The sequence below is a fragment of the Mytilus galloprovincialis genome, chromosome 1 (genome assembly GCF_965363235.1).
Source record: "Mytilus galloprovincialis chromosome 1, xbMytGall1.hap1.1, whole genome shotgun sequence".
In the NCBI taxonomy this organism is placed as follows: domain Eukaryota; kingdom Metazoa; phylum Mollusca; class Bivalvia; order Mytilida; family Mytilidae; genus Mytilus; species Mytilus galloprovincialis.
The window spans coordinates 30,971,422-30,984,980 of record NC_134838.1 but is presented as its reverse complement, the minus strand read 5'-3'; the positions used below and the strand labels follow the sequence as shown (position 1 = coordinate 30,984,980).

The window sequence follows — 13,559 nt, the reverse complement described above, 5'->3', positions numbered from 1 at the left end:
TAACATTTTTTGGTACAAACTTTATTTCATTCAATGTCATTTCAGTCAACATGAGCCACAAACATTACAATTAATAAATCATTCAGTTAATGTTCTTATTGCATCTATGCTAATAAGCAAAACAAGTTTGTGAGGGCTATTCCATTTAATTGTATGTGGGAGGGTAGGTAGGGACTTTCAAAATATCCCTACAACCAAGAACAATTTTTAGATAATTCTTCATAATGCTAATAGACGCATACTGAATAACGACCCATGACCCAAGTTCAATAATTAAACTTCCCTCCCTGATACATTTTAATGGGATAACCCTCACAAAGAACATACAACCTTAAAAAAAAAGAAATCATTTTATACGTGTGATATTGTTATGAAGACATACAATTAAAATGTTTTACTAATATATTTCAATTTTTTTTCAACATTCGATGTATTTGTGACATCATTAATGTAGGTGGATTTTGTGAAAACATTATTTTTTTCATAATTTGGCTAAAGAGCTAGGGCCATTTTCCCTAGAGTTCTTTTCATTGGATAAGATAGGTAAATCATGTTTTAAATAACCAGATAGATGCCAATCATAGTACTTGAAAATAGGTCACATCATCTATTTTCATACCTTGAACAGGTATTCCTACAAAAAACAAGGCCAAGACTATTGATTTTTTTTATATTGATTTTGTTTAATTGTTAACACCCTTTATGCGCATATGGTACCATACCACATTACTTGCCAAGAAGCCAAATAATATAGAACAAATTCAAATGGGATGCTGTTTTTCTCATTCTGAATATCTGTAATTGTCCTGCTCTTTAAGGTTTTATCGGCTATAAGATAAGATATCTGGACAACATCTTACTTAAATACATTAGTTGGCCATTGAACACCTTGTGTTACAAACTCATGTAATATGGCCTTGTCTGGCATTTTAACAAGTGGGCTCTTCGTTGTATTACAGATGCAACAGCTTCTTGATGTTTTACCTACAATTACGATTTGTAGTGTAATTGATTTGTTCTGTGGTGTTGTTTTATTTTCTGATGACTTAGGTACCAGTGCAGGAACAGTGGTAAAAGCGTCTACACAGTTGGTAAATTGGCAACAAAATTGCTGTTAACTGCATTTGTCACATATACAAATGTAATACCATGTTTAAAAAAGGTTTCGAAAAATTGTTTGCATTATTTTCAAACTTTTTTTACAATAAGTCCAGTCAAACTAAGATTTAGCCCCAAACTAATTGCAACAGAAAATGTTTTAGTTCCAATCTATAGCATTATGCCCTTAATATACACAGAAAAAAGTCCCGTAAAATCTAACTTGAGGAAAACTCAAAATCAGCATTAAAATTTGGAAGGGGGAGATAACTCCGCAAAAATGTCTTTTTTTTGGTCAGTTTTTGGTTGATTTTCTTGAAATTTTTGTAAAGTATGAAACTTTGATGGGTTATAAGTTGGTTTTTTGACTAAATCATATAATCTTCTGCTCATGAAATGTACAAAACCAAAGTGTTGTGGGTAGTTTTATTTTTTGTGTGCATTTTTCATTGAAGAAATTGCAAATTAGAAGCTTTGTGACCATTTTGAAAAAAATAATGTAAAAATTTGATATTATTTATATCTGTATATTATATTTTTTCAGCATTTTACTTGTCTAAAGAAACTTTAAACCACTAAAAGAAGAATACATGCTTACTATTTTCATTAAATTTGAGATTCTTTTCCTTGACATGTTGAAAAATTTAATAAATGGTCAACTAATGAATTACAAAATCTAGATTATAGCTTGATAAAGATATGAAAACACCTTTAGAATTGTTTGTTATACTCTAAAGACTGCTAAAAAAAACAAGAATCAATACATTCTGATGAATATAAGCGGCAAAGTTATTATTATTATTTTGTGTCAATTTTTATTGATATTTCTGCCATTTTTGCAAGAGTTATATCCCTTTTCAATGCAAATCTCCATAGGAATTTTATATGGTGATTTTTTTAGTCTTCCTCCAGTAAGATTTTATGGGACTTTTTTCTTTGTATATTTGGGGTATAATGCTAAAGATTAAACCTTAAAAATCTTCTGTTGCAATTACTTTCAGGTTAGGGTCAAATTTATGCTAGATTGACTGGACTAAATAAGCCTTTTTTTTAGTTATGTGTATATGCACCCCCTAATGTGGTTAGATATTTGTTATTTAAACTTCCTCTAATGAATAAATTTTACAAGATATATTTGTTTATATGGCAGAGATAATAATGACAGCCAAAATTTGGTGGTCATATACAAAAGAAATATTAAGTGCATTTCAAATATTAAATTCTTGCATATCTGTATCTTTCCTCTATCAATTTTCTTCTTAAATGAACTGAAAATAAAATCATTGTTTCATGGCTATTATAACATTTTTAATAAATAAAATGCAAAACAACCTGTTAGTGCTAAAATTGAGTTTTTCAATTTGAATTATCAATCTATTTTAAGGTCAAGGAACAGTAAATGGGCTATAACACCACTGTCCCAGATTAGGGGAGGGATTGGATCCCGCTAACATGTTTAACCCCTCCACATTCTCTATGTATGTGCCTGTCCCAAGTCAGGAACCTGTAATTCAGTGGTTTTCATTTGTTTATGTGTTACATATTTGTTTTTTGTTCATTTTTTGTACATAAATTAGGCCGTTAGTTTTCTCGTTTGAATTGTTTTACATTGTCATTTTTGGGTCTTTAATAGCTGATTATGTGGTATGTGCTTTTCTCATTGTTGAAGGCCATACACTGACCTGTAGTTGTTAATTTCTGTGTCATTTTGGTCTCTTGTGGAGAGTTGTTTCATTGGCAATCATTATAACCACATCTTCTTTTTTATATGTTGCAGATTTTGATTGTACAAACGAAGTCGGTGACCTTATATTTATTTTGCAACATCAAAACAGAAATTTATGTATCAACGACATATAGTTTTAAAAAAAAATCTATGGAGAAGAATCAGAGATTTGATGAATTTTAAGCCAGATTTTGGAAGGTTTTTGCCAATTTTAAGGGCTTTCTATACAAATGTTCACTCATTTTGAAAGATTTCAATCAGTAATATTTCAAATGATAAATGAGATAAATGCATTACTTGTTAGCTTTTCACAAGTTCATAGAGCCAGAGTTGTATATATGCAAAATTTGACTGAAATCTGTGACATAGCCCATTTACTGTAACTTGACCTTAATAAAAATTACATCTCCCCTCTGACTCTGGAATCCACCTGCAATAGATAGTTAAATTTGCAAAAACTTATCTATGAAGAGTATATAAAAACAATGTTAGCTACAGATAGTAAAATGTAAAAATCAGAATGAAAATGGGGATTTTTTTTAAAGAGACAACAACCCGACCAAAGAGCAGAAAGCAGCCAAAGGCCACCAATGGGTCTTCAATACAAGAAGAAAATCCCGCGCCCTGAAGCGTGCTTTTAATAGCTGGTCCCTAAACAAAAATATGTACTAGTTCAGTGATGATGGACGTCATACTAAACTCTACATTTGTTTTCATTTCAATAATGAAATTTCATGTCATATCCAGAATGAGCAGGTAGGCATTTCAATGTGTGGTTTATCATTAACATCTACATCATTAGGTCTCTGGTGGAGAATTGTCTCATTGGCAAACTTAACACCACATCTTTTCTTTTTTATACGTTTGTATGTAACATACACATAGAACAAGGGTAAAACCTGGATTGGAGTAATATAGACTATATCACAGGATTTTTTTGTGTTTATCAACTTGAAATAGATATTTTTTTATATTAAAACATTATGGGCTGCTCCAGAAAATACTTTATCCCCCAAGAAAACATTAAGGGCAGTTCCAGAAAATACTATGTTCCCCCAGGGAAGGTAATTAATTTTGTTTTTATGTGGGTGGTTGTATTATGCATTAATTTTATACTTTCATATATTAAAATAAAAACTTTAATATGTATGAGATATCATTACATTCTAGATTAAATTACAATTTCAAAATATATGTGATAATTAAAATTTTATGCTTTAACAAAATTAAAAACAAAGGTTAAATGTTAAAAATAGTGTTGTCTCGTACCAGTAGTAATCTAAAAAATCTGTAAAATTTCACAAATATTTTTTGATTGCTGTAGTTAATTTAGTATAATACGAAAAAATATTTTGTTTTATTTTGTGAACAAGAATATTGTCAACGTAAGAAAACTTTCTTTTAAAAGGGATAACAGATATTATATGCGATGCAACAAAAACACACCAGACCACAAGATATTTTTTACTTTGATTGATATTTAAATTCATGGTTTCCCTATACCTATGAAATCAACAAAGAAACTAAAAAAATGTGAGGTTGTCAGGTGTAGGGCCTGTCTTGCATAAATTAGTGATTCACATAAACACATACCTAATTCTGTCCTAAACATAGAGAAACATTTAATAGTTTCAGGTTTCATAAATTTTGACACCAGAAACTAGACCAGTTTTTATATTTAAATTTTCTCTACATCTATATAGGTGTCATATGTGAAGCAGGATCTGCCTACCTTTCTAGATCACCTCCAGTTTGTAATAGGGTCCGTCTTTAGTGTAACATGTTTTATACACTATTGGTTGTCTGTTGGTCTTTTAAAATTTTTCTTTGGTACCTTTCGCTTCTCTTCTATTATAGCTTTTGTTATAATAAGGGGGCTAGCGGGTCTAAATCATTTTTTTTAAAATATAGGATTTCGCTTTTCTTTTCTATAAATAAACTTTATCCTATTCTAAAAAGAAAAATTAAACAAAAATATGGGGTCACCGTTCATTTAAGCTCACAATCTTCATTTGAAAGAAGAACGTATTTCTGTTAAAGTACTTTTTTTCTGTTGAACTAATAGGAGAAAAAAAGGTAAAATAAAAATAAAAAAAGAACTAAATTACAGAAATTGCTTAAATTTTTCAATAGTTTAGTTTAAGTACAGTTCATTTGAAAACAATAATAAAAAAATATAGGTCACCGGTGGATGAGTTTAAAAAGTTATTTCAATTTTTATGCAAAAAATGGCATTTTTTTCACCAAAGGATGATAAGTTGGAGCATTTTCAATGATATAAACATTTTAAAAAGTCTTCTGGGGCCAAAACGAATTGTTTTTTTTTGTTGATTTTTGAACCATATCATAAAGTAACACTAATAGTGTAATAAATAAAAACAAATGGTTAAAATCTATATTTAAGTTCAATATCTCCTAAATACTTCTGCAATTTCCATAATTTCTCTATCTATAGCATTATTAAGACAATAAAAAAAACTTGAATTTGCCCTTCTGTACTATTTACAACCATGCATGGCAATTATGATGGTTGGCATGTCAGGTCCTGGGACTAGATACCCTAATGATGGTTGTGGACAAGCTTGCTTATATTTGGCTCAGTAGTTTCAGATAAGATTTTTGTAAAAGTTAACAGACAATTACGACGGACTTCAAGTGATGAGAAATACTCACTTGACCCTTTGGGTCAGATGAGCTAAAAATGGCACGAATTGATACATCTATCAGCCAACACAAATAGCCAATGAAAACATTTGTATGAATTAAACACGTTACTATAGATATTACCATTTGAAGAAAATCCAAGCAACACTGTCAGTCTTTAATGCATGCTTTGCTTGTCTAAATTACTATAACCATTCACCTAAAAATAACAAAGAAACAATAACATGATAGCAAATTAATTAAAGTTGATAAAGAAAGAGAAAAATAAAAAGCAATAAATGTGTATTTTTTTAATTAATTCAGTCAGTTTCAAATGGGAAAATCTATGCAAGAATGTAAGCCAAAGGGGCGATTTTTTGTTACATATTGTTAATATTTCTTGGTTAAGTGCTCACAAGTTATCTCAAATTAAAATATTTAATATGTGCCTGTCCCAAATCTGGAACCAGGAGCCTGAAATTGAGTGGTTGGTTTCCATTAAAACTGTTTTCAATTTATTTGGTCCTAAATCTAGCCATTATTTTTTCCTGATTTGGTCTTTTATACTCATGGTTGAAGGCATTACTTATTGTCCCTTCTACCCAAATCAATTGTGACTAGTTGTCACATTGGTAATCATACCACATCTCCATCTTTTCAAACCTCTTTAGAAGCTCCTGTACATGTATGAAGTCTGCCTCATATGAAAAAAAGAACAAATATGAGTACAAATGTATATGTTGATCATATGTTGTTTTCCGAGCACAGAAATTTAGAAACGATCCAGGTAAAATTATTGATCCTTTAAATAAACTTATTTGAAACGGTTACCAAATCAACACTGTAATTAGGTCTTTAAATTTTGTATTTATTGGTATAATATTGATTTGTTATTATTTAATTAAAATCGAACTTAATATTATAGTTATATACATATGCACATTTATGGATCTTACAATCTGTCAATACCTGTATCTTGGCATTGCACAAGTTCATGTTTTTTCTCTGAATTACTTTATGACACCTGTTTACTAAATCCAGTAGATGGTGCATGTATATTGATTGACAAATCAGTCTTAGATGCATGATTCTTTTTATAAGTTGTTATTGGCTTTGAACTAGCTGTCAGTAACTGTGAATATTTGTTTTTCGTTCATTTTTTTTGTACATTAATTAGGCTGTTTTTTTCCTATTTTTATGTTGGGATGTACCAGTACCCATCCATGTCAATTTTCTGTTTTTTTGTTAGATGTATTTCTATTTGTATCCTTGAGCTGAGTTAAAAAAAAAATTCAACTGATTTTCATACTTTGTTATTATGTTGTATTGTTACACCACTTTTCCAGGTTAGGGAAAGGGTTAGTGCCTTCAAACTTGTTTAACCCTTCACAATCGTATGTGCCTGTCACAAGTCAGGAACCTGTAGTGGATTTTTGTTGCTGTGACTGTGTTACATATCATTTTTTACATAAATTAAGCCATTATTTTTCTCGTTTGTTTTACATTTTTTGTTTTGAGGCTTTTTATAGCTGACTATGTGGTGTTGGTTTTGTTCTTTGTTGAAGGCTTACAGTGACATATAGTGGTTAATTCTGTGTCATTTAAAGCCCAACGATATTTTAAAAATTTTGCTTAATATTTTTTTTCAAATTATTTAAATAATTTCTGTACAGTTGTAAGACATAATAGTGTCCATGTGGACAATTTTTCATAGAATTTTGGTATTTAATAATGTCCATTGCCATGAAATATTGTCCCTCAACTGGACAGAATTTTACTGCAAAAGTTATGAAAAAGTGTTCACCTACAGGACAAGTTGTCATAGTAGTCACTATTAAATTGTGTCCTCCAAGGGAAGTAATACAAAGGCCATTAAAAAGTTTTATTACACTTGAATATTAATAAAAATCTGAAGGATTGATTATAAATTGATTAATATACATATGTAAACAAAAAATTAAGGATGGAAGTAAATAGAGAGAAATTAAAGTTTTAAGAAATGCCCAGCTAATGATAAGAACAAAAAGGAAGAAGAGTGTAAAGTATAAAATCAAATGAATAGAGCTATACTATATTTATTATGTGAAGAAGGCAATAGAAAATATAGAATTTTGGTATTAAACACTGTCCATTGCCATGGAATGTTGTCCCCTACGTATACAGCATTTTACAGCAACAGTTATGAAATATGGTCCACCTACAGGACAATTTGTTGTAGTAATTGTTATTTAATTGTGTCCTTCAAGGAAAATAATACTGAACAGCATCTGTCACTTTTTTATTTCAATTTAAATCATCACACATGTATATATATATTAAAAGTATAAATAGGAAGATAAGGAAGATATGAGTGTCAATGAGACAACTCTCTGTCACGGTAACACTGTATTAAAGTTAAAATATGTCCAGTAATAACAAGGCAATGGACATCATTTAATATTTTGATCATATCAAAAAAATGTCCTGATGGATATAATGTCCTGAAAAAAAGTGTCCACCTGTACAGAATTATAGTATTAAATAATGTTCATGTTCATAGACACTTTTTCATACCCAAGGACATATTTTCATAGGAAATTGTGTCCAGGACACATCTAAATAAGTAAATATTGTCCATGTATTTACTATGAAATAATGTCCTCTGGACATCATTTCATAGGGGACATTATTAAATCCTACACAGTATGTGGTTTACCCTAAAACATCTTCTCATATGTGAACTGTTGGTGTCCTATTGTTATTCTTTGTCAAATTAATCATACAGTGTCATGAAGGTATCACTGCCGGATGGGATAGTATCTTGCTCTTTACTTCATCAAAAACTTTAAGGGCATCTGTACCTAAAAAATAAACATTCATTCATGTATGTGAATAGTTATCTAACTTTCAATAGTTAAGAGGGATTTTTTTCCCAAACCATTACAATATTATCTTTGAAAAAAGCAGTACTAGTACACAATGTACTACTGGAATTTATTCAAGAAATAAATAAGAAACATTCAGAAACAATCTGTCAACATCTTATTGTGTTTATACATATATCTCAACTTGTTCGATTTGCTCCTGTATGTATTGTAACAAAATATTTGATTTTAATGAAAAAAAAATTAATCTCTGAATTATTGAAAATTATTACAAAGTTCTTGATATCACAAACAAGTCAAAACATTTACAAAATGTTATCATAGTACAAGAACATCATTCGTAATTAAAGATCAACATGTAGACATCTTATACTTTCAGGTATTTCACATCCAATATTTTATGGCAATATTCTATACAAAGCACTGAACTTGAACAAGGAGGATCTGAATTTAGGTCATTTCCTGAAAATTTGGAAGCAAGCTAGAGTCCAGATGTAGGTTTTGTTTCCTGTTTGATTTTTTTTTTTATGACCTGAACACCTTTCTTTAATTTCCTTTTACCTCTTTCATATGTAACATGGGCATAAGGTCTGCCTCTTTTCCTAAACAAAGGCATTTTATCTAAAAAAAAAAAAAAGGAAAGACATAAATTCATCATGCTTTATAGACAGTCCTCAGTAGGGAAAAAAGCTATTGAAAATGACATGTAGCAATATTTTTTTTGCAATTCTGGGTCTTGATAATTTATGCATAGCACACAGTGAATTAATTGGACCACAGTGACACAGTCACATCGAACGTTTATAAAGATAAAACATGGTCCATTGAATTGGAAATGTGCAAATTAAAAGCGGATGCTTATAAAACACTAATAAAATGACAGATTCTAATGAATATATAATACATACATTGTAATTAATGAACAAGAGGCTCTCAACTGTAATTTTTTGCTTAAATCTTCATCAATTATTATTTTTGCTTTTCAAATTAAAAATGCATTTTACCCCTTAGTTTCCTTTTAGCCATAGGGCTGTTTTTTATATGCTAGGAAATAGAATACAAAATTTATACTAGATACTCTAAAGCTCATTCAGCCTAAGTTTGGCGGATTTTAATTCAGCAATTTCAAAGGAGAAGATTTTTTAATATTTAAGAGAACAAATTGTAAATAATAAAATTGAGAATGGAATTTAAAAGGCAATTACTCCTTAAGGGTAAATTGAACATTTAGTTCAGAAGACCTATTTGCAGATCTTACTTTGCTTAACATTTTTGCTGTTTACAGTTTAATATCTTTATCTATAATAATATTCAAGATAATAATTGAAAACTGCAAATTTTCCTTAAATGATCAATTCAGGGGCAATAACCTAAACATCTGTTACCCTGATGATAATTTCAGGGCGGGTAGACCTTGACCTAATGAATTAAACTTTAACTCCTTCTCTGATTTGCTCTAAATGCTTTAGTTTTTGAAATAATTAATTATTTAGCCAAAAATTGCATTCTACCCTATATTCTATTTTTAGCCATGGTGGCCATGTTTTTTTCTCTCGGGAAAACAGAAAATAAAACATAAACTTTATTGGAGATACCCTAATTATAATTCACCTCAAGTTAGGTTGAAATTTGTTCAGTAATTTCAGAGGAATATTAAGATTATTTAAAGTTAGCAAACTTATTCTAAAAGAATTGGTATTAATATTGATTTTGTTATCAGTAAACTAAAAGCAAACTAAATATTATTGTTATATATAATATACATATATGCACATTCATGGATCTACAATCTGTTGATACCTTATCTTAGCATAGCACAAGGTCATCTTTTTCTCTGACTGTTTATGACGTCTTTACACTAAATCCATGTGATGTTGGATGTGTAATGATTGATAATTTAGTCTTAGATGCATGATTTTTTTTATTAATTGTTAATGGCTTTGAACTAGCTGTCAGTAACTGTGAGTACTCTCAGATCTGTACTTATGGTCTTTTTGTTGTTCGGATGTATAAGTGCCCAGCCACTTTCACTATGTTTTTGTTAGGTATATTTCTATTTGTATCCATCTGATGAGTTAAGCCTTTTTCAACTGATTTTTATTGTTCGTTTCAATGTTGTACTATTACACCACTGTCCTATGTTAGGGAGGGTTGGGATCTCGCTAACATGTTTAACCCTGTCACATCATGTATGTATGTGCCTGTCCCAAGTCAGGAGCCTGCAATTCAGTGGTTCTTGTTTGTTGCTGTGTTACATATTTGTTTTTCGTTCATTTACTTGTAAATTAATAAGGCCGTTAGTTTTCTCCTTTTAATTGTTTTACATTTGACATTTCTGGGCCTTTTAAAGCTGACTATGTAGTATGGGGTTTGCTCATTGTTGAAGGCTTTATGGTGACCTATAGTTGTTTATTTCTGTGTCATTTGATCTTTTGTGAAGAGTTGTCACATTGGAAATTACACCACATCTTTAATTTTATATGATGAACAAATTGTGCAAAATTGTCTTTAAAGGGCAATAACTCCTTAAGTGGTCAATTGACAATTTTGTTCTTTTAACTTTGCTAAACATTTTTGCTGTTTACAGTCTTTATCTATAATAATATTCAAGAAAATAACCAAAAACAGCAATTTTTCCAAAATTTACTATATACATGTAGTGGCAGCAACACAACAATTGGTTGTTCCATTCATCTGAAAATTTCAGGGTTGATAAATCTTGACCTAATGAACAATTGAATTTTGATAACATATTTGCTCCAAACGCTTCAGTTTTTGAAACATAAGACAAAAACTGCATTTTTATGCCCCACCTACGATAGTAGAGGGGCATTATGTTTTCTGGTCTGTGCGTCCGTTCGTTCGTTCGTCCGTCCGTCCGTTCGTTCGTCTGTCTGTCCCGCTTCAGGTTAAAGTTTTTGGTCGAGGTAGTTTTTGATGAAGTTGAAGTCCAATCGACTTCAAACTTGGTACACGTGTTCCCTATGATATGATCTTTCTAATTTTAATGCCAAATTAGAGATTTTACCCCAATTTCACGGTCCACTGAACATAGAAAATGATAGTGCGAGTGGGGCATTCGTGTACTAAGGACACATTCTTGTTACCTATGTTCTACAGTGGTGGATCCAGCCATTTTAAAAAGGGGGGGTTCCAAACCCAGGATAAAAAGGGGGTTCCAGCTATATGTCCCCATTCAAATGCATTGATCAGCCAAAAGAAAAGGGGGGTTTCAACCCCTGGAACCCCCCCCCTGGATCCGCTAATGTTCTATTTTATTTTTAGCCATGGTGGCCATGTTTTTTTTTACAAAACACAAAATTAAACACTTAGGATCATTTAGAATAAGTTTGCCTGCAACTTGTTCAGTAGTTTCAGAGAAGATTTTTGAAAGCTAACAAACATAATGAACAAACTGTGTAAAATGGCTTTTAGTTTTCTCGTTTGAATTGTTTTATATTGTCTTATCGGGGCCTTTTATAGCTGACTATGCGGTATGGGCTTTGCTCATTGTTGAAGGCCGTACGGTGACCTATAGTTGTTAATGTTTGTGTCATTTTGGTCTTTTGTGGATAGTTGTCTCATTGGCAATCATACCACATCTTCTTTTTTATATTTAAAGGCCAATAACTCCTTAAGGGATAAATTCACAATTTTGGTCATATTGACTTATTTGTAGATCTTACTTTGCTGAACATTTTTGCTGTGAACAGTTAATCGTTATCTATAATAATATTCAAGAAAATAACCAAAAACTGCAAATGTTCCCTAAAATTACTAATATAGTGGCAGCAACCCAACAATCAGTTGACAGGTTTGTCTGAAAATTTCAGGGCTGATTAGTGATAGATGTACAGCTAATAAACATTTTTACGCCATGTCAGATTTGCTCTAAATGCTTTAATTTTCAGATATAATCCCAAAACTACATTTTACCCCTATGTTCTATACATGTATTTAGCTTTGGCACCCATGTTTTTTTTAGGAAAGGTGAGCTTAAAACTGAGAGAGACTATTTAGTAACTGTCTGTTTTATGGTAATATTTTAAACCCATGATTCATAAGTAGCAAAACAAGATTTTGGAGGGCCACCTACATCATGTAAATTGTACAATGATTTCCACTGTGAATAGGCTGGGACAATGTGACCTAATTGCCTGCGGACTATATATAACACAGCTTGCAGACTCCTCTAGTAATGGAGTTCTGGTATTATATACTCAGTTGTGTAGCCTACATTTTGTAAATTACCCTTATTAACAATACAATTTTAAAAGATATCATGAATATACATATATACCAGTGGCAGTGGTGGATCCAGAGGGAGGGTTCAGGAGGTTGGAACTCCCCCTTTTTTGAAGATCAATGCATTTGAATTGGGGAAGTATATTTGTACAATGCTTAAAATTGGTTAATTAATAATCCTAAACTTCCTTCAACAACATGCATGACAGCTGACAGATCCAATGCCATACAATAAAACATAATCCAGTGGCGGATCCAGAACTTTTCCTAAGGGGGGCCCGCTGACTAACCTAAGGGGGGCCCGCTCCAGTCATGCTTCAATGATTCCCTATATAATCAACCAATTTTTCCCACGAAAGGGGGGGGGGGCCCAGGCCCCCCCCCTGGATCCGCCTATGTAATCATGTCTCTCTACAATCTTAAGTTTAAGAGTACACCATTTGTAAAGTCAGTAACGAGAATCATTACAAATTTCCGAAGGGCAGCGGGCTCTCTCTTATTAGACTTTTGGTCCACAAAAAAATACACAGAACGGAATAAAAAAATTCTTGCACGTTGCTCTTTTTAGTTTTACCGATTTCACGAAACTATTTACCCACTATGCAGACTAAACAATCTCGATCCTCAAGGTGTTATTTTCGACTGAATTATAATTTATAGTATAATTTACAACTATATTCACTATTTATCTGTTTCTCCCTGTCAATATACTGCCATTTATATTATTGGTCTTCGTGATAATGGCGACAGCTTGCTCATATAAAACCATATAAAAGTTAAAACGGATGCGGTAACGTCTTACAGTTATGCTGGTGAAGTACGGATTATGATACTTATTATTGCTTCTATAAGACATTTGTTAGACCGTATGGTCCCACGGTCTTAATTTGTTAGTTATATAAGAAGGCTAAAAAACCTAATACATTTCTTATATTATAAGCTAAAAGGTATAGGATTGGGTGGTCTCGATCACCCAGATGCAT

The 13,559-nt window shown here is 31.3% G+C and overlaps 1 long non-coding RNA gene across 2 annotated transcripts; it reads right to left on the bottom strand.

The window, feature by feature from the left end:
- LOC143071260 (uncharacterized) lies at positions 1 to 13,324 on the bottom strand. 2 transcript variants are annotated; one of them, XR_012976840.1, is made up of 5 exons: positions 13,172 to 13,307; positions 8,893 to 8,952; positions 8,163 to 8,307; positions 5,612 to 5,687; positions 1 to 2,366 (listed from the first exon to the last, which is right to left on the bottom strand). It is a non-coding gene; the product is annotated as an uncharacterized LOC143071260 (long non-coding RNA). The 2 variants fall into 2 exon arrangements; XR_012976844.1 differs by lacking the exon at positions 8,893 to 8,952 and having other exon boundaries at positions 13,172 to 13,324.
- Positions 13,325 to 13,559: the final 235 nt, after the last annotated feature.